At 38.7% G+C, this 23,929-nt stretch overlaps 2 non-coding genes across 2 annotated transcripts; both read left to right on the top strand.

The window, feature by feature from the left end:
* The first annotated feature begins 3,792 nt into the window (after positions 1 to 3,792).
* On the top strand, positions 3,793 to 3,898 carry LOC141635231 (small nucleolar RNA R71). The gene has a single exon (XR_012539931.1). It is a non-coding gene; the product is annotated as a small nucleolar RNA R71 (small nucleolar RNA).
* Positions 3,899 to 23,495: 19,597 nt separating this feature from the next.
* LOC141635257 (small nucleolar RNA R71) lies at positions 23,496 to 23,602 on the top strand. Its single transcript, XR_012539956.1, has one exon. It is a non-coding gene; the product is annotated as a small nucleolar RNA R71 (small nucleolar RNA).
* The last annotated feature ends 327 nt before the right edge of the window (positions 23,603 to 23,929 follow it).

The raw sequence follows: 23,929 nt of genomic DNA, 5'->3' as shown, positions 1-23,929 counted from the left end.
CCCAGACATCGAAAATCTCAACCTCAAGAATGCCTACCTGTGGCATCTCATGTCTCTTGGAAATATTCCCCGATCTTTGACAAGCATCGTACTCAGCAACAAAATTGCGACAATCTGCATGCAAAGTTGGCCAATAGAAACCAGATTGGAATATCTTAGCTACAGTCCTGGATGGACCGTGATGACCACCATAAGCAGAAGACTGGCAAGCCTCTAGGATATCCTTCACCTCCCATTGAGGTACGCATCTCCGGATGAGACCGTCTGCGTATTCCTTGAAAACATAAGGATCATCCCAAAAATATTGTCTAGCATCATAAGCAAACCGCTTCTTCTACTGCCATGAAAGCTCGGGTGGTATCTTACCTGTCACAGCAAAGTTAGCAAAATCAACAAACTACGGAGGTGGATAAGACCCTGTAGTAGTAATAGCTAACAGACTCTCATCAGGAAAAGAATCATTAATAGGTAACGAATCCTCCCTTTCTGTCAGCTGCAGATGAGATAGGTGGTCAGCCACCACATTCTCAGCTCCTTTCTTGTCTTTGATCTCCAAATCAAACTCCTGCAAAAGGAGTATCCACCTCAAAAGCCTCGGCTTCGCATCTTTCTTAATAAAGAGAGTCTTCAACGCTGCATGGTCAGTATAAACAATAACCTTAGAACCTAACAAATAAGACCGAAATTTGTCTATGGCAAAAACTACAGCTAGAAACTCCTTCTCAGTGGTAAAATAATTAATTTGAGCCTCATCTAGAGTTCGGCTCGTATGATATATGGCATTCAGAGCTTTATTCTTCTGCTGTCCCAAAACTGCACCGACCGCATAATCGCTGGCATCACACATGATCTTAAATGGGAGGTCCCAATCGAGGTCAATGATTGGCGCGAAACTAGGGCCTCCTTTAACCTCGTTAAAAGCGGTAAGGCACTCATCAAGAAATTCAAAGACAAAGATCCTTAAGGAGCAAATGTGTAAGTGGTTTAGCAATTTTTGAAAAATCCTTAATGAAACGCCGGTAAAAACCAGCGTGACCAAGGAAACTCCTCACTCCTTTAACATTCACGGGAGGGGGTAATTGCTCAATCACCTGCACCTTTGCCTTATCAACATGTATACCTTTATCAGAAATCAAATTCCCTAACACAACTCCCTCATTGACCATAAACTGACACTTTTCCCAGTTTACAACAAGATTAACATCTATACAACGCTGCATGACTTTATCAAGGTTAGCTAAACAACGATCAAAGTCACTACCATAAACTGAGAAATCATCCATGAATACTTCCATAATATTCTCTATATAATCAGAAAAAATCCCCATCATGCACCTCTGAAAGGTAGCAGGGGCGTTACACAATCCGAAAGGCATTCTACGATATGCAAAAACACCCCAGTGGACAGTAAAAGTGGTCTTACACGATCGTCCGATGAATAGGGATCCAAAGAACCCCGAATATCCGTCTAGAAAACAGAAAAATTTGTTAGAAGCAAGTCTTTCAGTCATTTGGTCAACAAAAGTGAGGGGAAAGTGATCTTTCTTGGTGGCGGCATTCAACTGTCTATAATCAATGCACATCCGCCACCCTGTCACTACTCGAGTTGGTATTAATTCGTTTTTATCATTTTTAACCACGGTAGTCCCTCCTTTCTTCGGGACTACCTGAACTGGGCTAACCCACTTGGAGTTGCCAACTGTATAAATAATACCTGCATCGAGTAGTTTCATCACCTCAGCCATAACAACTTCCTGCATCTTTGGGTTCAACTTGCGTTGACCCTGTCTGTAAGGCTTGTGGCCTTCCTCCAGCTCTATCCTGTGCATAAAAACATCAGAGCTGGTGCCCTTAATGTCATCCAAAGAGTAACCCAAAGCCTTCCTGTTTTTCTTAAGCACACACATCAAAGCAGACAGCTGGTCATCTTTAAGCTTAGAGCTAACAATAGCTGGGTACTGCTCCGTATCATCTAGAAAAACATACTTAAGATTAGGAGGAAGTGGCTTACGCTCCGGCACCTTTACCTCTACAGTATAGACAGAATTAGCTTCAATGGTGTAGCAAGTGTTGACCAAGTTCTCGTTGGCCAAGCTCAAAGGCACCTCATCTTCTTCCTCATTGAGCTCGTAGGTCTCCATTGAGGCTACCAAAGCATCTGGCTCCTCAGAATTCTCCACTGTATTACCTTCACACTCACCTAAACGGGTTAGATCAGCTAAGGGATCCTTGGATAAGGATTCCCTCCAATTACAAGTAACAGCCCTGTCAATAATATCACTGGAATAACACGTATCCTCATCAGCAGGTTCAGTCGCCTTGTGAGCAAGACTGAACTCAATGGTGTCATCCCCTACCTCTAAGGTGATGGTTCCGCGTTTGACATCTATTACAGCCCCAGCTGTATGTAAAAACGGTCTGCCTAAAATAATAGGTATCTGACTGTCCTCTGCAATGTCCAAAACAACGAAATCGACAGGAATAAAAAACTTACCAACTCGAACGGGTACATCCTCTAGAACCCCTATAGGTCTATGAATCGATCTATTTGCCATTTGAACGGTAATATCGGTCACCTTAAGTCTACCAATATTTAACCTTTCGCAAACAGAATAGGGCATGACACTGACACTGGCCCCTAAGTCACAAAGGGCCTTTCCAATTACGTGGTTACCTATAGTGCAAGGAATTGAAAAACTACCCGGGTCCTTTAATTTAGGTGGCATATTAATTTGCGAAACAGCATTACACTCTTCCACAAAAGCAACATTAACATCATCACGAAAATTTCTCTTACGATTTAAAATATCTTTCATGAATTTAGCGTAAGAGGGTACCTGGGTAATTAGATCAGTGAAAGGAATCGTTACCTCGAGATTCTGGACCATCTCCAGAAACTTACCAAACTTACGCTCCAGCTTAGTAGCCTTCAAACGCTCCGGATACGGGACTGCAACACTGGCCGTAGGATCAGTAACCTTCGGCTTCCGTAAGTTTAAAACCCCCGTCAAATCATCAATGAGTAAAGAATCATGCAAACTAATTGACGGATTTGTATCCTGCTCTGGAGTTCCAGTCGATCGATTGATATGAGTGGTCGATCGACGAACTTGGCTGGGCGTGAACAGTTCCTGTTCAGAATTGATTTCGTCAGGTGATCCAGTCGATCGACTGACAATGTTGGTCGATCGACCAGAAGTACTGGCAATTGTGCTCGTTTTTGCACCAGAATTTAAACGAGCTTCTTCATCATTTCCCGAGTCTTCCGTTGGCTTGTCGGGACTTTCATAAGAGAGGCCACTTCTGAGATTAATGGCATTAATGGTTTCAATCGGCCCTTCAAATTTGCTTGAAGAATTAGCAACTTGCTTAGCCTCTATATTCTCCAATTGCTTCACAAAATTCCTTGAGGACTCAATCCCGGCTACTTCCATATTCGCCACTTGAACCAAAAGGAGTTGGACCATTTCTCTCAACTTCTCGGTCTCATCTGAGTTTTGAACAGTTACTTCAACTTTCTCCTTGGAAGCTTCAGAGATCTCGAGCTTCTCGAGACGGGCAGTAATAGAAGTTATAAGTGTCACAACGACACTCATTTCATCACTTTGCTTTTGTGACTTTCCACGTGAACTTCCAAACTCAGCTCTATGAACTGCCATCTCCTCAATAGTGTTCCAACCTTTACTTTGACCGGTATTGTTTTGGAACCTACCATTAGCAGCTGCATCCAGGATGACCTTGTAGTCATCATATAGAGCATTATAAAATAGGTTGCAAAGATACCATTGCCGGAAACCATGGTGAGGGACAAATGGACCAAACTTTTGAAACGTCCCCATGCTTCACAAAAACCTTCATCAGCTCCTTGCTGGAAACTTGTGATTTTACTTCTCAAGGCGTCGGTCTTTGAAAGTGGGAAGTACTTCTTGTAGAAGGCTAATTCTAGAGATGTCCAGTCCGTGACTCCAGTTGCTACTCTATCAAGGTAGCGGTACCAATCTCGCGCCGAATCCTTCAAGGAGTATAAGAACATCAACCCCTTTACTTCATCCCGAGTCACCCCAGCTGGTATAGGTATGGAACAAGAGTAGTCCTCTGTGAAAATCTCCATATGCTTCAAGGGGTCCTCATCTCGGTAGACTAAAAAATGATTTCGCTCCACTAAATCGATATAAGAGGAACGAAATTCGAAGTTACCCGTAGTAGGGGTAGGTAATTGATGCCCCTTTGGAAGATGGTGTTCCTTTGGCTGTAGATTATCATATATTGTAGCCATAATTGCCAAAATGAGAGTACTCAAGTCTTCCTCTCAAAAACCTGTCTTCTAACTGTGCAAAAGCAAAACTAGAAGCAAAGGTAAGCAACGGTCTCAAGGAACAAAAGTTCCTTGAGGCAAGAAAAATAAACTAAAATAAAGCAAACAGAATTACACCGTCTCCCCGGCAACGGCGCAAAAATTTGATACCGTCGTTTTGTATCAAAATTAAATTTATAATTCCAAACTAAAACTATAGCTAGTGATAGTAAGGGTCGAACCACAGAGAGACAAGGTTGATTTTGTTTGCTATTTTTCAGTCTATAAAAGTAACAATTAATTGGGGGGTTTTGAGATTGGTTGACTAAATTGACTAAATGCTAAAATGAAATTTCTCAACAAGATAAAAAGGGGATCGGGAAATTCGGTTCACCATGGCAATGGTCAGGACAATAAGGTAACAAAAATCCTATAATACGGTCTCAGGGGTATAAGCAAGCCTTTCGATCTATGCTCAAATTAAACTTGCGGTCTTCTAATTCCCCGAAATTTCTCAAAGCTTTCACTCAAGAGAAATTCCAATCTAATGATAGTTCTAATTACTAATCTTTCAATCTAGCAAAAAGGCATATCAAAAGACGACAAAATCTAAATAGTAGAATTCATGCTAACAAACAATCCTAATTTATGCCATGGTTCACCTCATTCCCAATCAAAACAATTAGCTACGCATGACTAAAACTAAAACAATTTCTAAATTGATAACAAAGAACAAGATTGACATGATTGACTTTAAATAAAAGACAAAGGACAAGAGATGAATTTCTGGAATTAAATTGATAAAACAAGAATTGAAATAACAAGAATTAAAAGAAGAGAGGAATTGCATAAAAACTTACTAATTGAATTCAAGAACAAAGTATCGAAATCGAGGGTTTCCGTCTGCAAAGCTAGATCTAAAAACTGAGTTCTTCAATAATGAAAAGCATAACCTAAAAGTTGCTGCGTTCTACTGATAAAAAGATGCCAAAAATTAATTACAAGTTGGGCTTTTAAAAGTCTAACATGAAGAAAATAATTCTCAGCTCGAAGACTGGTCGATCGACCGGTCAGCATGGTCGATCGACTGGTAAATGCAGAACAGTAGCGTCTGATGAGCTTCAGTGGTCGATCGACTTTACAGCATAGTCGATCGACTGATGGTGCTGTGCAGAAACACTTCTTTTCTTCAAAAACAGCTCCTCACTCCAATGCACGCATCCCGAGGTGAGTGAGTACGAATCTCCTTCTTCTGGGCTTCCTTGAAGTTGCCTCCGGAGGACGAATTAGGCTTGATTTAGCTTACTTCCATTCATTCCTACAATAAATCATAGAAATTGCAAAGTAAACCGTTTCGGGAGAAATAGTAGCCTTAAGCTATTAATTATGCATGGAAATACGTGCCAAAACCACAGATAAAGTGTATAGATAATGCACGTATCAAATCTCCCCAAACCAAACCTTGCTTGTCCCCAAGCAAGCACTATGACCCGTATAAAAACTAAATGGAGAGGAGTATATCTCAGAGCTAACTATAAGTCAATGCCAAATCGTTTAATGCACATTATCAACCACTGCGAAGCTCAAATCAGGTGAACAAACTTATGCATATCATGGAATCAAATCGGGCGTTCGACCTTGCAAGACTTATACGTTCGGACTCTCCCGGGTCACTCTTCTCTCAGCAAAGCAAATGGTAAGATTATATGTAAAAGAGAGGAAAGAAAAATACAGTCTCTCACCTAGATCACACCGACAAAACATGTATGCCTGACTAGCATGAATAATGATTCTAGCTACCGTACATACGCATAACCACCGTCAAAGACTATTACATGCCGAACTATTGCAAGATTTGGATATGTGAGACTAAGTGGGAAAAAAGAAGGGCAAAACAATTATGGAAAAAGTGAAGGTAAGAGCTAAGCTAGTTCCTATACAACCATCAGAAACCGTATCCCTTCCTCCAACTCAACATATAAACCATGCCTTTAAGAGACTAGGCATCACAAAATCCCAAGACAAATGCCTCCAATTCATGAAATAAGCATATAAGGCGCGTTCTTATTCAACCAAAACCTTATTATTTTCAAAACTCCTCTTTTTTTTTTCTTTCTGTCTGTTTCTTTTTCTTTTCTTTCATTTTCATTTTTTTTTTGTTTTTCATCTTCTGAACTGGTGGTCGATCGACCAGTGATGGCAGGCGATCGACCACCCTATCACAACCAGAGCTCTCTGCCCAGGTAAGTCCTTTTTTTTTCTTTTTTTTTCTGAATTTGTTTTCTTTCTTTCCAGCTGAAACATTAACATCCCCTTCACTTCTCATCAATACTCACTCCATCAGTACAAAACGAACCAAAACCGCTTCTAATCCGACAAAAATTCCTCTACTACTTCCTAGCTTGGCACAATGGTAGGCTAAGTATGGGATGTAGTTGAGGGCAACTGGCAGTTATAGCTTATAGTGGAGTTAATGGGGTAAAACGAGAAAGGGGAGGATGCAAACGTTCTCAAAACATGCAATACCGACCACAAACCAATGCGTATAGGCAATAAGCAATCAAAACTCATACACGTGCAAAACATGAAATTAAGGGAGTACTACTCTCAATCCTAAATTAACCGGTCATGAATGTCACCAGTTATAGGCTCTATATCTCAGAAAGTATAAGTAGTTTGCCAAAAGTAATGAGTCAAGTCTAATTACACGAAATGAATTCCATAACAAAATTTGAGAAATCACTTATAATTCTAGCTAAACAGCTGTGAAAAGGGCATGGAATGGCATATTTGACTAATAGTGCAAAATCATCATTAATAACTCCAATCCGACTCAACTATATGCAAAAGTAAACGTGATATTTTTTGATTTTTTTGAATTTTCAAATTTTTCTTTGTTTATTATCTTTTTTTTTTAATGAATGAAAAAAACAAAAAAAAAAAACAAATGCAAACAGAAATGCACTAAACATGTGACTGAAATGCAATAAAAACAAATGCAGATGCAAAACAAAAGGCATATGCAAATACCCTCCCCAAACCAAAACGCACAATGACCTCATTGTGCTTAGCAGCAAATCACCAGCAGAAAAATGGGAGAATAAAAGCATAATAAAATAAAAGGAAGCTAATAAAGAAAGGAAGGAACTCACAAAATACGACCTCCCAAACCAAACCAAAAACGGGAGGTCACCAAAGATCTAATCTCCACCATCGTAATCGAATCTCTATCCTCGTCGGACCCCGAGTCGCTCTCCTCCTCCTCCGCCTCAGCAGCAGCGGCAGTGACTCTCCTGGAAGTGGAGGCACCAGCAGTAGTAGTGGGAGGGGGTCTCCTGGTAGGCTGAGGGTTGCCGCCCACAGGGGGAACAAAGTAGGAAGGGTGAGTCCAAGCACCCTGTGGGAGCATCCCTCCTCGGGCTAACTCCTCGTAAACTGGGTAGAGGGCTAGAGCCGTGTCTAGCCTGTGCTGGTCAAAGCTCCTGCACAAGTCACCCAACACACGTGACATTGCCCTCTGGTCCATGACCGGAGGGACAACCAAAGGAGTAGGAGGTCGAAAAGTGTCCGGGTAGCCAGTGGGAGCAGGAGTGGAGGAAGAGAGTTCCTGTGAAGTAGAGGAAGGAGCTCTCCTCGAAGTGCTAGCAGTAGCAGTGGCCGCCACCAGAGGAAGCCTGTAACTAGGCAAGGGCGGCCGAGCTGCCCCCTGAACAGTGGTAAGGGGCAGGACAGGAGGGTAGCCAGTGACAGGGATGCGGTCACAGATGAAAGAATCTATCTTCCACCGCATCTGTCTATCTACCCAATAAACAGCCCTCTCGTAAGGAAGGTCCATGAAACGTAGGTCAGGGTTGATGGGGTCCTCCTGTCGAGGGAAAAGTAAAACAAGACGGTTGGCGAGACGCGTCACCAACCCACCACAAGCAATAGTGGTCAAAGTGCCCTCACTTACAGTCTGAAAGTGAGCGGCGGTCAAGTAGGCAATGTTGTAAATACGGGCTATCCGACTTTCAACGTTCAGATAGCCCGCCAAGATAGAAAGCTCAATATTATTCACATTATTAGACTCTTTACGGCCAAAAATGGTATTAACCATTAGCCGTAGAAAATAACGAAGAGGGGACAAATGGACGGAAGTGCCCGTCCTTTTAGGCCCGTGAAAGTCACTGATGCAAGACCCAGAAAACCGGCAAAATCAGCTAATGTCAGAGAGTAGTTGACATTGAAAAGCCGAAAGGAAATGCAAGGGTTAGTCTTATTTTCCTTAAAAGCAGCGGAATTAAAAGCATAAGACGAAAAAATTCAAGAGTCAGAATGTATTATGTGAACTCAGCCATGTCCACAAGACCCATCATACCTGTCCCATTTAGCAGGGACACAACCGACTCATAACAGCCTAATTTCTCCAAAGTATCTTTATGGAGAAACCGGGTAGCAGTGACTTTCATTCTAGAAACAAAAAGAGAAAATTTAGCGCGCTGAGTAGAATTAGCAAAGATAACCTGCGGATAGTCAGGTAGACTATCCGTGGTAGCCTCTATCATCAGTCGCGGTCCTCGTGGCCGCTTGGGAGCTCCTTGGCTCGATTGTCCCTTCGTACATGTTCTCCTTTCCTTTCGTCATCTTTGTTACCTGCAAACAACTCATTAGCAACGAGAATCCCCTAACAAAGTCAATTTACGGAAACCCGAACAAAATCAGAATTTGAAAATCTCTTTAGGGTTTCAAAATTTAGGGAAAGACGACATTATCACCTCCTAGGTGCTAGATCATCTCGAAAATCAAGGGGGAAAGGGTAATACAAGCAATTAAAGCGTAAAAACAACAAGAAATCAACCCCTAAATCAATCATCCCAAATCGATTTTTCCGTCTCAAGGGGACAATGCTCGAAAATTGGGCAAGATACTTCAGTAGAAGTTGAAAATAGAGGATGGAAATGAGATTAGAGCATACCTTTTGACGAGAAATTGCAGGATTAAGCAAGAGAAATCAAGATTGAGAGGGGATTGCAGATGAAATCGCGGAAAAGGGGAAAGGCTAGGGTTTACTTAGGATTTTCGAAGTTATGAATATGAAAGAATGAATGAGAAAAGAAAGAAAACTCCCTTATTAAAATGCAATCTGGACTCGCGCTGTGGTCGATCGACCACCTGACCCGGTCGATCGACCAGTCTTCACTTGCAGCAGCTTCTGGACTTTTCTCATCAGTCGATTGACTATGTTGCCCAGTCGATCGACTAAGCTCCATATACAGTAGCCTCTGACCTGTTCCTTTTCAGTCGATCGACCACATTGCCCAGTCGATCGACTGAAAACACTGGCAATTTAGCTTAAATTCGTCAAAAATTGTTTGCCAACTTAAATCGCCTTTTCCTCTGAGTTTACGCACTTTCCATAAAATATATTCCTGCAAAAATTATCAAAGGCGTACATTTTTTTTGTTTTCAACCCAAGAAAGTGCTAAATAAAATAAAATAAAATAAATAAAGCTCAAAATACAAATTAAATGAAATAACAAAATAAAATTCCTAAATTACAAATAATTACAACCTGGGTTGCCTCCCAGTTAGCGCTAGTTTAAGAGGTCCCGTACGACCTTTTTACCTCACTCTGCATCATCCGATAACGGGTCGAAGTACAATACCTCGACTTTCCCAACATATGCATCTGATCCATGATAATGCTTCACATATTGGCCATTAACCTTGAACCTTTCTCCAGCAGAGGTTTCCAATTCAACTGATCCGAACTTTGTGACTGTTGTGACCGTGTAAGGGCCAGTCCACCTGGATTTCAGCTTACCAGGAAATAAACGGATACGAGCGTTAAAAAGAAGTACCTTATCGCCAATATGGAACTCGCGCTTGATGATTCTCTTGTCGTGCCAGCGCTTTGTTTTCTCCTTGTAGATCCTTGCATTGTCATAGGCCAAAGAACCTAAATTCCTCTAGCTCATTCAATTTGTGTCATGCGTTTCTCACGAGAGAGGTTAGGATCCAAATTCAAATCACAAATAGCCCACCAAGACTTACGCTCTAACTCAACAGGTAAATGACATGTCTTACCATAAATCAATCGGTATGGTGACATCCCGATTGGCGTCTTAAACGCAGTTCTATAAGCCCACAAGAAATCATCTAACTTTAGACTCCAATCTTTCGGTGATTTAGAAACAACTTTAGCTAAGACTTCTTTTAATTCTCTGTTAGAAACCTCAACCTGACCACTAGTTTGGGGATGATACCCCAAACCTCTTCGATGTTGGACACCGAATTTAGTCAATAAAGCACTAAGTTGTTTCTCTTTAAAATGCATTCCCCCATCGCTAATGACAACCCGAGGGACACCAAAACGAGGGAAAATAATCTTTTTAAACAGTTTAATCACGGCATTTGCATCGCAATGGGGAGTAGCAATAGCTTCCACCCATTTGGATACATAATCTCCAGCTACGAGGATATATTTATTACCTTGACTGCTCGGAAAAGGTCCTTGATAATCAATGCCCCAGACATCGAAAATCTCAACCTCAAGAATGCCTACCTGTGGCATCTCATGTCTCTTGGAAATATTCCCCGATCTTTGACAAGCATCGCACTCAGCAACAAAATTGCGACAATCTGCATGCAAAGTTGGCCAATAGAAACCAGATTGGAATACCTTAGCTACAGTCCTGGATGGACCGTGATGACCACCATAAGCAGAAGACTGGCAAGCCTCTAGGATATCCTTCACCTCCCATTTAGGTACGCATCTCCGGATGAGACCGTCTGCGCATTCCTTGAAAACATAAGGATCATCCTAAAAATATTGTCTAACATCATATGCAAACCGCTTCTTCTACTGCCATGAAAGCTCGGGTGGTATCGTACCTGTCACAGCAAAGTTAGCAAAATCAGCAAACCACGGAGGTGGATAAGACCCTGTAGTAGTAATAGCTAATAGACTCTCATCAGGAAAAGAATCATTAATAGGTAACGAATCCTCCCTTTCGTCACCGCAGACGAGATAGGTGGTCACCACCACATTCTCAAATCCTTTCTTGTCTTTGATCTCCAAATCAAACTCCCGCAAAAGGAGTATCCACCTCAAAAGCCTCGCTTCGCATCTTTCTTAATAAAGAGAGTCTTCAACGCTGCATGGTCAGTATAAACAATAACCTTAGAACCTAACAAATAAGACCGAAATTTGTCTAAGGCAAAAGCTACAGCTAGAAACTCCTTCTCAGTGGTAAAATAATTAATTTGAACCTCATCCAGAGTTCGGCTCGTATAATATATGGCATTCAGAGCTTTATTCTTCCGCTGTCCTAAAACTGCACCGACCGCATAATCGCTGGCATCACACATGATCTTAAATGGGAGGTCCCAATCAGGCGGCTGAATGATTGGCGCAGAAACTAGGGCCTCCTTTAACCTGTTAAAAGCGGTAAGGCACTCATCGAGAAATTCAAAGACAAAGATCCTTAAGGAGCAAATGTGTAAGTGGTTTAGCAATTTTTGAAAAATCCTTAATGAAACGCCGGTAAAAACCAGCGTGACCAAGGAAACTCCTCACTCCTTTAACATTCACGGGAGGGGGTAATTGCTCAATCACCTGCACCTTTGCCTTATCAACATGTATACCTTTATCAGAAATCAAATTCCCTAACACAACTCCCTCATTGACCATAAACTGACACTTTTCCCAGTTTAGAACAAGATTAACATCTATACAACGTTGCATGACTTTATCAAGGTTAGCTAAACAACGATCAAAGTCACTACCATAAACTGAGAAATCATCCATGAATACTTCCATAATATTCTCTATATAATCAGAAAAAATCCCCATCATGCACCTCTGAAAGGTAGCAGGGGCGTTATGAAGGAAATGTAGATTCATATACATGTTAACATACTCAAATATGTCAAAACTAATTTGTCATAAAATTAAAACGGATCTTATGCATGCAAACAATAATATAAATAGAGGAGAAATCATGTCCTTACATTGTAAATTTCGGCTATTAGGGCACAAGAGAGATCACCTTTCTCTTCTTGTTCTTGAGCTTTTCCAATGGAAGAATAAAGATCTAAGTGTAAGATCTCTCCCTATGTATTATACCCAAGGCTCCTCTTAATATAATTAATATTACAAATACTAGTTATAATATTAATCAAAGGTAGAAAATTGAACCAAAACTTTTATAAAACACTTATTTGTTTCGGTTTTTAAGAGAGAAGAAGAGAGGATTTTATCTCACTAGAAATCTCTATATTTGATGATGGAATAGAATGAATAATGATATACAACATTTTGTATATTATTAGGTAAAAATAAAACAAAAGCCATGATGGCTTTTGCCTTCTCAAAACCGGGTAAGAGGAGGGGTTTTTTGGGAGCCAATGCATGAACACCTTTGTCTTCACAAGAATATTAGGGTTGCATGGCTAGGAATGTAGGTAATCATTGTGTTCTTATAATAATTAAACAAACACAATATTAGCTTCCACTAACCTTTTATTTCGTCACAATGGATAATATAGAGTCCATATTATTTTTGTCAATTGTCTATATGTTACATGTCACATGTCACATATATTTGTTATGTAATTTTTATCATATCAAAAATCAACGTATTAATAAAAATACGTCACATACAAAAATTGACTTAGTAATTTCATAATTACTTATGCCAAAAATTTTACCAATTTATAAATCACAACTGATTGTATTTATAATAATTCATTCAATTTAATTGTTACATTAAACAATTATTTCATCCGAGTAATGATACAATTCAATTACTCAGACCGTATCTTATTTAATCACATTTCAATATGATACGTAAATTTTACTTCCAAAATCGTCCGTCAATTTTCAAGTAATTTAATTAACTCGTAACATTATACGATTAATTAAATAATCAATTAAGAGTGTTGCCCTTTAGGTATGACCTAGGGGGTCAACTGATCACCACCGTCACACGACAAGAATGTCAAACTCTAGTCGACCAATCATTACCGATATATGTTGACCAGCTTGATTGTGAGAACAAAATTACTTCCCAATTGTATTCATTTTAATGAGACTTAAACATGTGATCATCATGATCAACAGTCGTGATCGCATTATTGTCGGAGGACACATATTCCAACAATCTCCCACTTGTCCTCGACAAGTGTGCGTCACCAATTCTCTTGTCCTATTACTATCTCCCACTCAATGCAAGGTGTCTTTCGGTCGTACTTGCAAGTGATCATATCAAGAGTGGTTTCCTCGATCCGGAGAATAACCGATTGACCGGATTTATCCACTCGGATGCCATCCGAGCGTGGCCACGCATTTCGATTCATTACTCCTCGAGTGGCCCTGAGATATTGTTATAACCCTGACTAGGGGTGGACAATTCCTATCGCACTCATTCCCTTCGGCTAGCCACAGCCATCATAACCCAAAATATGCCCATTTGACCCCATTTACGAAGGTCGTAGTAACACAAATCAAAGTTAATCAAATCTGTGCCATCTTAGGAGAATAGTCTTTAGTCAAAAGAATCGACTCATTTGAATACTATAGTAGCTCTCGCCACGACCAGGCTATATAAATTTGCCAGAACTCTATAAGCGGTCATTAGGCCCGACAAAATGTTCCTAACAATCTGCCTATGTGATCGACTAGTCATCTCACATGACGGTATGGCACTTGAACTTGCCATCAATCGCCTCACACTCTAGTCACTTCGAGACGTCACCTCATATAAGTAACTATGGGCAAAAACAATGTTAATCCATGTTCACTTTAACGGGGTTCAATTGTCTCTACAACCCGTTTGGATATAACAATGTTCAAAGTGAGTTAATAATAACTCAAACGACAAGTGTCGACATCACACTCGGGTAGTCAATATCATATTACAACCTTGTGATGTTTATCATAAGTATAAACACTTATTGATTGCAATAGAAGTTTAACATCCCATGTGTCCATGTGTTCAAACTTCTTACACTTGCATTTTCCTTTACATTCATGTTTTCTCTCATAGCATGAATCTTACCAAGTACACATCAAGGTTCTCGACCTTGGTTTTGGTTCTTTAACTTGAAAGAACTTTCTTATCGCTCATCTCATAACGAACGAATTTGCGATGAATAATACAACTTGTACTGATCAAGTGTTCCATCCACACACAATGCACTAGGTATATGTTTTGTAGAATCTTGTAACAATTTACAAGATTATTCAAACAGCACTTCTCACAAGTCCTAGCTTTACTAGGAAAGATTGTTTTTGAATAACTTCTTATTCAACCAAGCATCTTTCCAAAGCTTCTCATTTCTCTTTCTAGCTCGAAAGTTTTAGGATTCTCATAAATCCTTACCTGTGTTCGGATTTCATATATATGTGCAACCTATTGTCACATAATCGAGTATTCCGTCAAACACCGAAATCGCTCATCGGATTCTACTCGAGAATTCATGACGTTTCTTTATGGCTCACCAACCAATCATCATGCTCTTATGCATATGATTCAAAATTGGACACGTACATGATCATTCTAATGGCGGAAACATTAGTTACTAATAATCATGAGATCAACCGTTCTCGGGTTCAATGAACTACCATGATTGCTAATGGTAATCCCATTTTCATTCATATGAATAACCTATGTATATGTTGATATGATGTGTATCTCTTAATACTAATCCAACATTCCCGATGCAATTGGATTCATCATTGTCCATTTTCATCCGTAATTGAAAACTCAAACGCTTCTTTATGAAAGAAGGCATTAGCTCGTCATTCTTTAATGAGTAATGAGTTTTATACATTCAAGGATGATAGCTCCCACTAAATTCCATGTCTTCACATGAGAATTTCCTAACTCCCACTCAATTCAACATATTTCAAAATTGACTTCTCAATCGAAATTTGTCAAAGATATAAATATAAATTGCTTTGCCAAGTTACTAGGATAAAACCATATATGTTCCCATCATATCCTTTCAAAAGCCTATTTTGAAGTGGTCTCATCTCAACCTTACGGAAAGAGATTTTTAAATCTCTAACACACTCATGTCATAATGATGTGTAGTAATGTCATTATTCAAATATAAACAATATCTAGAATACGTCCCTCGCAAATACCCTTTTGGAAGGAGATTTAACCATTTCATAGCGAGGTTAAGCAATGACATTTGCGTGGTTAAAACGTTGGCTATTGAAGATATCGGAATATCAATCTTTGCAACTTAATCTTGATCATAACTAGTATGTTACTTTGATTCATTTAGGCTCTTAAGTAAAACTCATGATTGAAACTATTTGGTCAAAATTTATCATATAGAACTTAGTCAAAACTTGTTAAGACTTTACATTAGTCATTTTTATCCAAAACTTCTTTTGGTCTCCTCGTGTAGTTATTTTGAGAATTTACTCTTATGATTACTACACTTGGTCTCATTAGTTATATAGAACTAACTTGAGACCATAGATCTCATCTATTTGGTATACTATGTAAATAGATATACCTTTATTCAAATCATTTTCTCTTGTGTAGATCTACATTTACACAAGTACACAATTTTATCTTGCCTTGTGTGTTGTGTCCTCATTTTTCTCCCACTCTATCTTTAGAATAAATACACTATATATTCAAAGATAGCATATGAGACCCTAATCAATGATGTTGAAGTATAAGGAGAACTATCTCATAGACAGACTAATAGTAATTGATTTCATGTGTGTACTTGGTGATTGACATACCTTTAAGAGAGTTCATAGACTCAAAATCACTTCATAAATGATCATACACAAGCCTTAAGCATGTGGACATATAATGAAACCCGTCATTATAATTGTCTATTAGATCACCTTTAAGTGAATGATCTTATGTTTCAAAACGCAAGCATTTAAAGATGAATTTTAGAACATTAAAAGGATAAATGATAAAACGGGTGACTTGGGTTGCAAACCAAGTCACTATCATCCAAAATACAACTCATTATCCAAAATACTTTTCCATGTCGAACACGGAAACTCAAAGTTCTAGAATCCAAAACATAACTTAAAATAAGACAATGAAAAACAAAGCTCCATAAAAGCTATTCTTAGCTTCTCCATGGTTTCTCATGCTTGTTTTTCTTTTCCTTGTCTTTGCTTGGTGGAGGCCCTATTTACAATAAAAAGGGAGATACATTATCAGAACTTTGCATCATAATACCATAGTTGAATTTAGAAACATAAAAGAAGGTTAGTCATTTACCTACTGGAGTGATCTTTCCAGCTTTGATATCACCAAGGTATTTGGAACAATTCCTTTTCCAATGACCCATGCCGTTACAATAATGGCATTTGTCAAGAGGACCCTTCTTGACTTTGGATGTGCTAGCTTCACAAGACTTAGCTTTGGTGAATGTGGGAGCTTGCTTCTTGCCCTTTCTCCCATTCTTCTTGAACTTCCCCTTACTCTTTGTGCTTATGTTAAGCACATCCTTGGGAGGGTTCACATTTAACCCCATGTCCCTCTCGGCTTGCACAAGTAACTTGTGCAACTCCTCAAGAGACACATCCTTGTCTTGCATGTTGAAATTCACCCGGAATTGCACATATGCCTTGACTTTAGACAAGGAGTGTAGAATCCTATCTACGATGAGTTCTTTGGGGATTTCAACCTTTTGAATTTTCAAGGTCTCGACAAGCTCCATGAGTTTGAGCACATGAGGGCTAACCTTTTGGCCCTATTTGAAGTCGAGATCAAAGAATGCCGCGGCCGCCTCATATTGGACAATCCGCGGAGTTTGTGAAAACATGGTCACAAGTTTGGAGTAAATCTCATTAGCATTGCCCATTTTGAAGGCTCTCCTTTGGAGTTCCGCCTCCATTGCAAATATCAATACATTTTTCATTGCGGCGGACTCCTTTTGGTAAGCCTCATAGGCTTCCCTAGTGGCCGCGGTGGACCTAGCAGAGGGTTCGGGTGGAGAGGCCTCGGTAAGGTAACGAAGCTTGTCGTCACCCTCGGCTAATTTGAGTTGGGCATCCCACTCGGAGAAATTTGACCCATTCTTTTCAAGTTTACATCGATCCATAAAGGATCGGAGCCAAGATGAAGTAGCGAGTGGTGTAGCATTAGGGGTTGGTGTTGCCATTTGTTATGAATAAGAAGTGGTCTACAAAACAAAATATAAGGAGTAAAACATATGTCGTTTTAATTATACTCGTAAAAATGAATGATTTAAACAAGTTTTATGCATTTTTCTAGTGACCTCTACCCAACTAGAATAAATGATTCCAAGACCCAAATTCATATCGACTTAGGCACGGGGTAGCCGATGAAACCCTCATCAATATAACTCGGTGGATTAACCTTTTAATCGATTCTACTTTTAGAACTCTTGGTCGATAAAATTACTCTAATATTTATCTATAGCCCAAAACACATCAATAAGGGCATGGGGTAGCCGATGAAACCCTTATCAATTACTTTTGTTGAGTTCAATCCAAATTTCGAATAAATGTGTCCATTATCCAAACCCACATTAACTTAGGCACGGGGTAGCCGATGAAACCCTCATCAACATGAATTCGGTGGATTAGACATTTATCACCCACTTCCCCTACGTAACAAGGTTTGTACCCCGGGGTAGCCGAGTTCACTCCCTCACGAAATAGGTTTTCATGGTTTCTACTATTTGGTAAGGCTATGTCTCAATTGATAGTTTTAGCGAGAGGTCATGTCAATTTATTATCTATCACGTTTTAAGTGAACTTAAGCGGTGAACTACGATAATTCTAATTGACACGGTCGATAAACTCGATAAAAAGACAATGCATGTTTAGTTATGGCGATTTAGCGATGCATGTGACATAAAATAAAATGCAAGCATAAAATAAATAAATCCTAGTATGGCCTTCCTAAAAAGAAAAACTATTAATCTATTACACATTCGGAAACCAACTCCATTGGTCCCTTGAACTTCGGTTGTGGCACGCATCTCGAGGTAACACCGTCTTTATGTATCGCCATTCTTGAAGTAATCCGTCTTTTGGAACCCCGGAATGAATAAAATTACATAATGAATTACATAATTTCCTATTATACATTTGTAACTAAAATAAAATAAATCTATTAAATTACAAAACGGTGATACGAGATCACAATAAAAATTACAACCGAATCGATATTCCCATACATTTCGGAAAATACCAATTAAAATCTAAGGCCATACTAAGTAAAATTACATAATTCAAAATTACATAAATTAAAATTATGACAATCATAAAGAAAAATGCAGCATTATAATATGTATAAACATGCGCAATTTTTATGCTAAATCGCCTTTTAATTAGCCAATATCGTATATTACTCGGTTTTTACGGATTTGCGTGATTTCAACATTTTATAATCACAAAAATGCATAAACTCATATTTATGCATAAGTTAATTACCCTAACCTCTTAGGACTCAAAATATAGTCTTCACTAATAATTTGACCATAATTAACCTTTATTTACAAAATTGTTCATAAATGGACCAAAAAATTTCAAAAATAAGCCATTAAACTTCAAATAAATCGAAAAATTTCAAATAAATTTGAAATTTGAAATTTAAATTCATGAACGTTCTGGAAAAATTCCATGACACTCATAATGTTCATAATCTTAGGTTAAAAATTTCGAAAATTTTCCGGAAAAACAATGTTGCGGTTTATCGATATTTAATAAAATAATCATAAAAACATGGAAAAATTATTTTCATTAACCTTTCAATTTTAGATCTGAAAAAAATATAATAAAATGCAACATTAGACGTTTTTCCTAAGTCATAGATTATATTTTATTAATTTTCACTAATAATGTCACTATTTATGCCATTTTTCTTCAGAAATTCATAAATCATGCTAAAAGACTTCTTTATAGCCAATTATTTTACACACATCTTGTAAAATTTCATGTGACAACATATAAATTTTCTATGACCAGATTCGAAATTTAACTCATATTAACCTATTTTTCGCTTAAATCCGAATTTAATGATGAAAAATTCATTTTTCGAGCATAACAAGTCCAAAAATTATGAAAATTTACAGGTTATCTCAAAATAATATATGTAACAACATATCCAAAAACCAAGTGAAAATTCGAAGTATAGCTATTTTTAGACCAAAAATGACATTTTTACTCATAAAATCACATTTAAATGCCATTATTGTAAATTATGAACAATAAAAATCCGAAAAATTAACCAAAATATCCTAAAACACTTTAGGACCAGAAATATTAACATGCATGTAATAATTTCGTGATATATCATAATAACACAAATTTTACAAGTTTTATTTTGTTATTCATATAACTCGGAAAAACTTTTAACCAATTTGCATGCAAACAACCGTGGCTCATGATACCGATTGAAGGAAATGTAGATTCATATACATGTTAACATACTCAAATATGTCAAAACTAATTTGTCATAAAATTAAAACGGATCTTATGCATGCAAACAATAATATAAATAGAGGAGAAATCATGTCCTTACATTGTAAATTTCGGCTATTAGGGCACAAGAGAGATCACCTTTCTCTTCTTGTTCTTGAGCTTTTCCAATGGAAGAATAAAGATCTAAGTGTAAGATATCTCCCTATGTATTATACCCAAGGCTCCTCTTAATATAATTAATATTACAAATACTAGTTATAATATTAATCAAAGGTAGAAAATTGAACCAAAACTTTTATAAAACACTTATTTGTTTCGGTTTTTAAGAGAGAAGAAGAGAGGATTTTATCTCACTAGAAATCTCTATATTTGATGATGGAATAGAATGAATAATGATATACAACATTTTGTATATTATTAGGTAAAAATAAAACAAAAGCCATGATGGCTTTTGCCTTCTCAAAACCGGGTAAGAGTAGGGGTTTTTGGGGAGCCAATGCATGAACACCTTTGTCTTCACAAGAATATTAGGGTTGCATGGCTAGGAATGTAGGTAATCATTGTGTTCTTATAATAATTAAACAAACACAATATTAGCTTCCACTAACCTTTTATTTCGGCACAATGGATAATATAGAGTCCATATTATTTTTGTCAATTGTCTATATGTTACATGTCACATGTCACATATATTTGTTATGTAATTTTTATCATATCAAAAATCAACGTATTAATAAAAATACGTCACATACAAAAATTGACTTAGTAATTTCATAATTACTTATGCCAAAAATTTTACCAATTTATAAATCACAACTGATTGTATTTATAATAATTCATTCAATTTAATTGTTACATTAAACAATTATTTCATCCGAGTAATGATACAATTCAATTACTCAGACCGTATCTTATTTAATCACATTTCAATATGATACGTAAATTTTACTTCCAAAATCGTCCGTCAATTTTCAAGTAATTTAATTAACTCGTAACATTATACGATTAATTAAATAATCAATTAAGAGTGTTGCCCTTTAGGTATGACCTAGGGGGTCAACTGATCACCACCGTCACACGACAGTAATGTCAAACTCTAGTCAGCCAATCATTACCGATATATGTTGACCAGTTGACAGTAACAAAATTACTTCCCAATTGTATTCATTTTAATGAGACTTAAACATGTGATCATCATGATCAACAGTCGTGATCGCATTATTGTCGGAGGACACATATTCCAACACGTTACACAATCCGAAAGGCATTCTACGATATGCAAAAACACCCTGTGGACAGGTAAAAGTGGTCTTACTCTGATCGTCGGGATGAATAGGGATCTGAAAGAACCCTGAATATCCGTCTAGAAAATAGAAAAATTTGTTAGAAGTAAGTCTTTCAGTCATTTGGTCAACAAAAGGGAGGGGAAAGTGATTTTTCTTGGTGGCGGCATTCAACTGTCTATAATCAATGCACATCCGCCACCCTGTCACTACTCGAGTTGGTATTAATTCGTTTTTATCATTTTTAACCACGGTAGTCCCTTCTTTCTTCGGGACTACCTTAACTGGGCTAACCCACTTGGAGTTGCCAACTGTATAAATAATACCTGCATCGAGTAGTTTCATCACCTCAGCCATAACAACTTCCTGCATCTTCGGGTTCAACTTGCGTTGACCCTGTCTGTAAGGCTTGTGGCCTTCCTCCAGCTCTATCTTGTGCATACAAACATCAGAGCTGATGCCCTTAATGTCATCCAAAGAGTAACCCAAAGCCTTCCTGTTTTTCTTAAGCACACACATCAAAGCAGACAGCTGGTCATCATTAAGCTTAGAGCTAACAATAGCTGGGTACTGCTCCGTATCATCTAGAAAAACATACTTAAGATTAGGAGGAAGTGGCTTACGCTCCGGCACCTTTACCTCTACAGCATAGACAGAATTAACTTCAATGGTGTAGCAAGTGTTGACCAAGTTCTCGTTGGCCAAGCTCGAGAGCACCTCATCTTCTTCCTCATTGAGCTCGTAGGTCTCCATTGAGGCTACCAAAGCATCTGGCTCCTCAAAGATTCTCCACCAGTATTACACGCACACTCACCTAAACGGGTTAGATCATCTAAGGGATCCTTTGATAAGGATTCCCTCCAATTACAAGTAACAGCCCGGTCAATAATATCAATGAAATAACACGTATCCTCATCAAAGAGTTCAGATCGCCTTGTGAGCAAGATCAACTCAATGGTGTCATCCCCTACCTCTAAGGTGATGGTTCCGCGTTTGACATCTATTACGACCCAAATTTGTATGTAAAAACGGTCTGCCTAAAATAATAGGTATCTGACTGTCCTCTGCAATGTCCAAAACAACGAAATCGACAGGAATAAAAAACTTACCCACTCGAACCGGTACATCCTCTAGAACACCTATAGGTCTATGAGTCGATCTATTTGCCATTTGAACGGTAATATCGGTCACCTTAAGTCTACCAATATTTAACCTTTCGCAAACAGAATAGGGCATGATACTGACACTGGCCCCTAAGTCACAAAAGGCCTTTCCAATTACGTGGTTACCTATAGTGCAAGGAATTGAAAAACTACCCGGGTCCTTTAATTTAGGTGGCACATTAATTTGCGAAAGAGCATTACACTCTTCCACAAAAGCAACATTACCATCATCACGAAAATTTCTCTTACGATTTAAAATATCTTTCATGAATTTAGCGTGAGAGGGTACCTGGGTAATTAGATCAGTGAAAGGAACCGTTACCTCGAGATTCTGGACCATCTCCAGAAACTTACCAAACTTACGCTCCAGCTTAGTAGCCTTCAAACGCTCCGGATACGGGACTGCAACACTGGCCGTAGGATCAGTAACCTTCGGCTTCCGTAAGTTTTAAACCCCCGTCAAATCATCAATGAGTAAAGAATCATGCAAACTAGTTGACGGATTTGCATCCTGCTCTGGAGTTCCAGTCGATCGACTGAAATGAGTGGTCGATCGACCAACTTGGCTGGGCGTGAACAGTTCCTGTTGAGATTTGATTTCGTCAGGTGATCCAGTCGATCGACTGACAATGTTGGTCGATCGACTGACTGTGCTGGGTGTGAATAGTTTCTGATCAGAAACTATTTTATCTGACGCTTCAGTCGATCGACTGACAATGTTGGTCGATCGACCAGAAGTACTGGCAATTGTGCTCGTTTTTGCACCAGAATTTAAACGAGCTTCTTCATCATTTCCCGAGTCTTCTGTTGGCTTGTCGGGACTTTCATAAGAGAGGCCACTTCTGAGATTAATGGCATTAATGGTTTCAATCGGCCCTTCACATTTGCTTGAAGAATTAGCAACTTGCTTAGCCTCTATATTCTCCAATTACTTCACAAAATTCCTTGAGGACTCAATCCCGGCTGCTTCCATATTCGCCACTTGAACCAAAAGGAGTTGAACCATTTCTCTCAACTTCTCCGTCTCATCTGAGTTTTGAACAGTTATTTCAACTTTCTCCTTGGAAGCTTCAGAGATCTCGAGCTTCTCGAGACGGGCAGTAATAGAAGTTATAAGTGTCACAACGACACTCATTTCATCAATTTGCTTTTGTGACTTTCCACGTGAACTTCCAAACTCAGCTCTATGGACTGCCATCTCCTCAATAGTGTTCCAACCTTTACTTTGACCGGTATTGTTTTGGAACCTACCATTAGCAGCTGTATCCAGGATGACCTTGTAATCATCATATAGAGCATTATAAAATAGGTTGCAAAGATACCATTGCTGGAAACCATGGTGAGGGACAGCTCGGACCAAACTTTTGAAACGTCCCCATGCTTCACAAAAACCTTCATCAGCTCCTTGCTGGAAACTTGTGATTTTACTTCTCAAGGCGTCAGTCTTTGAAAGTGGGAAGTAATTCTTGTAGAAGGCTAATGCTAGAGATGTCCAGTCCGTGACTCCAGTTGCTACTCTATCAAGGTAGCGGTACCAATCTCGCGCCGAATCCTTTAAGGAGTATAAGAACATCAACCCCTTTACTTCATCCTGAGTCACCCCAGCTGGTATAGGTATGGAACAGCAGTAGTCTATGAAAATCTCCATATGCTTCAAGAGGTCCTCATCTGGTAGACCAGAGAACTGATTTCGCTCCACTAAATCGATATAAGAGGAACGAAATTCGAAGTTACCCGTAGTAGGGATAGGTAACTGATGCCCCTT

Source organism: Silene latifolia, chromosome Y (assembly GCF_048544455.1).
Source record: "Silene latifolia isolate original U9 population chromosome Y, ASM4854445v1, whole genome shotgun sequence".
NCBI classification, from domain to species: Eukaryota; Viridiplantae; Streptophyta; class Magnoliopsida; order Caryophyllales; family Caryophyllaceae; genus Silene; species Silene latifolia.
This window is presented reverse-complemented; position numbering and strand designations above follow the sequence as displayed.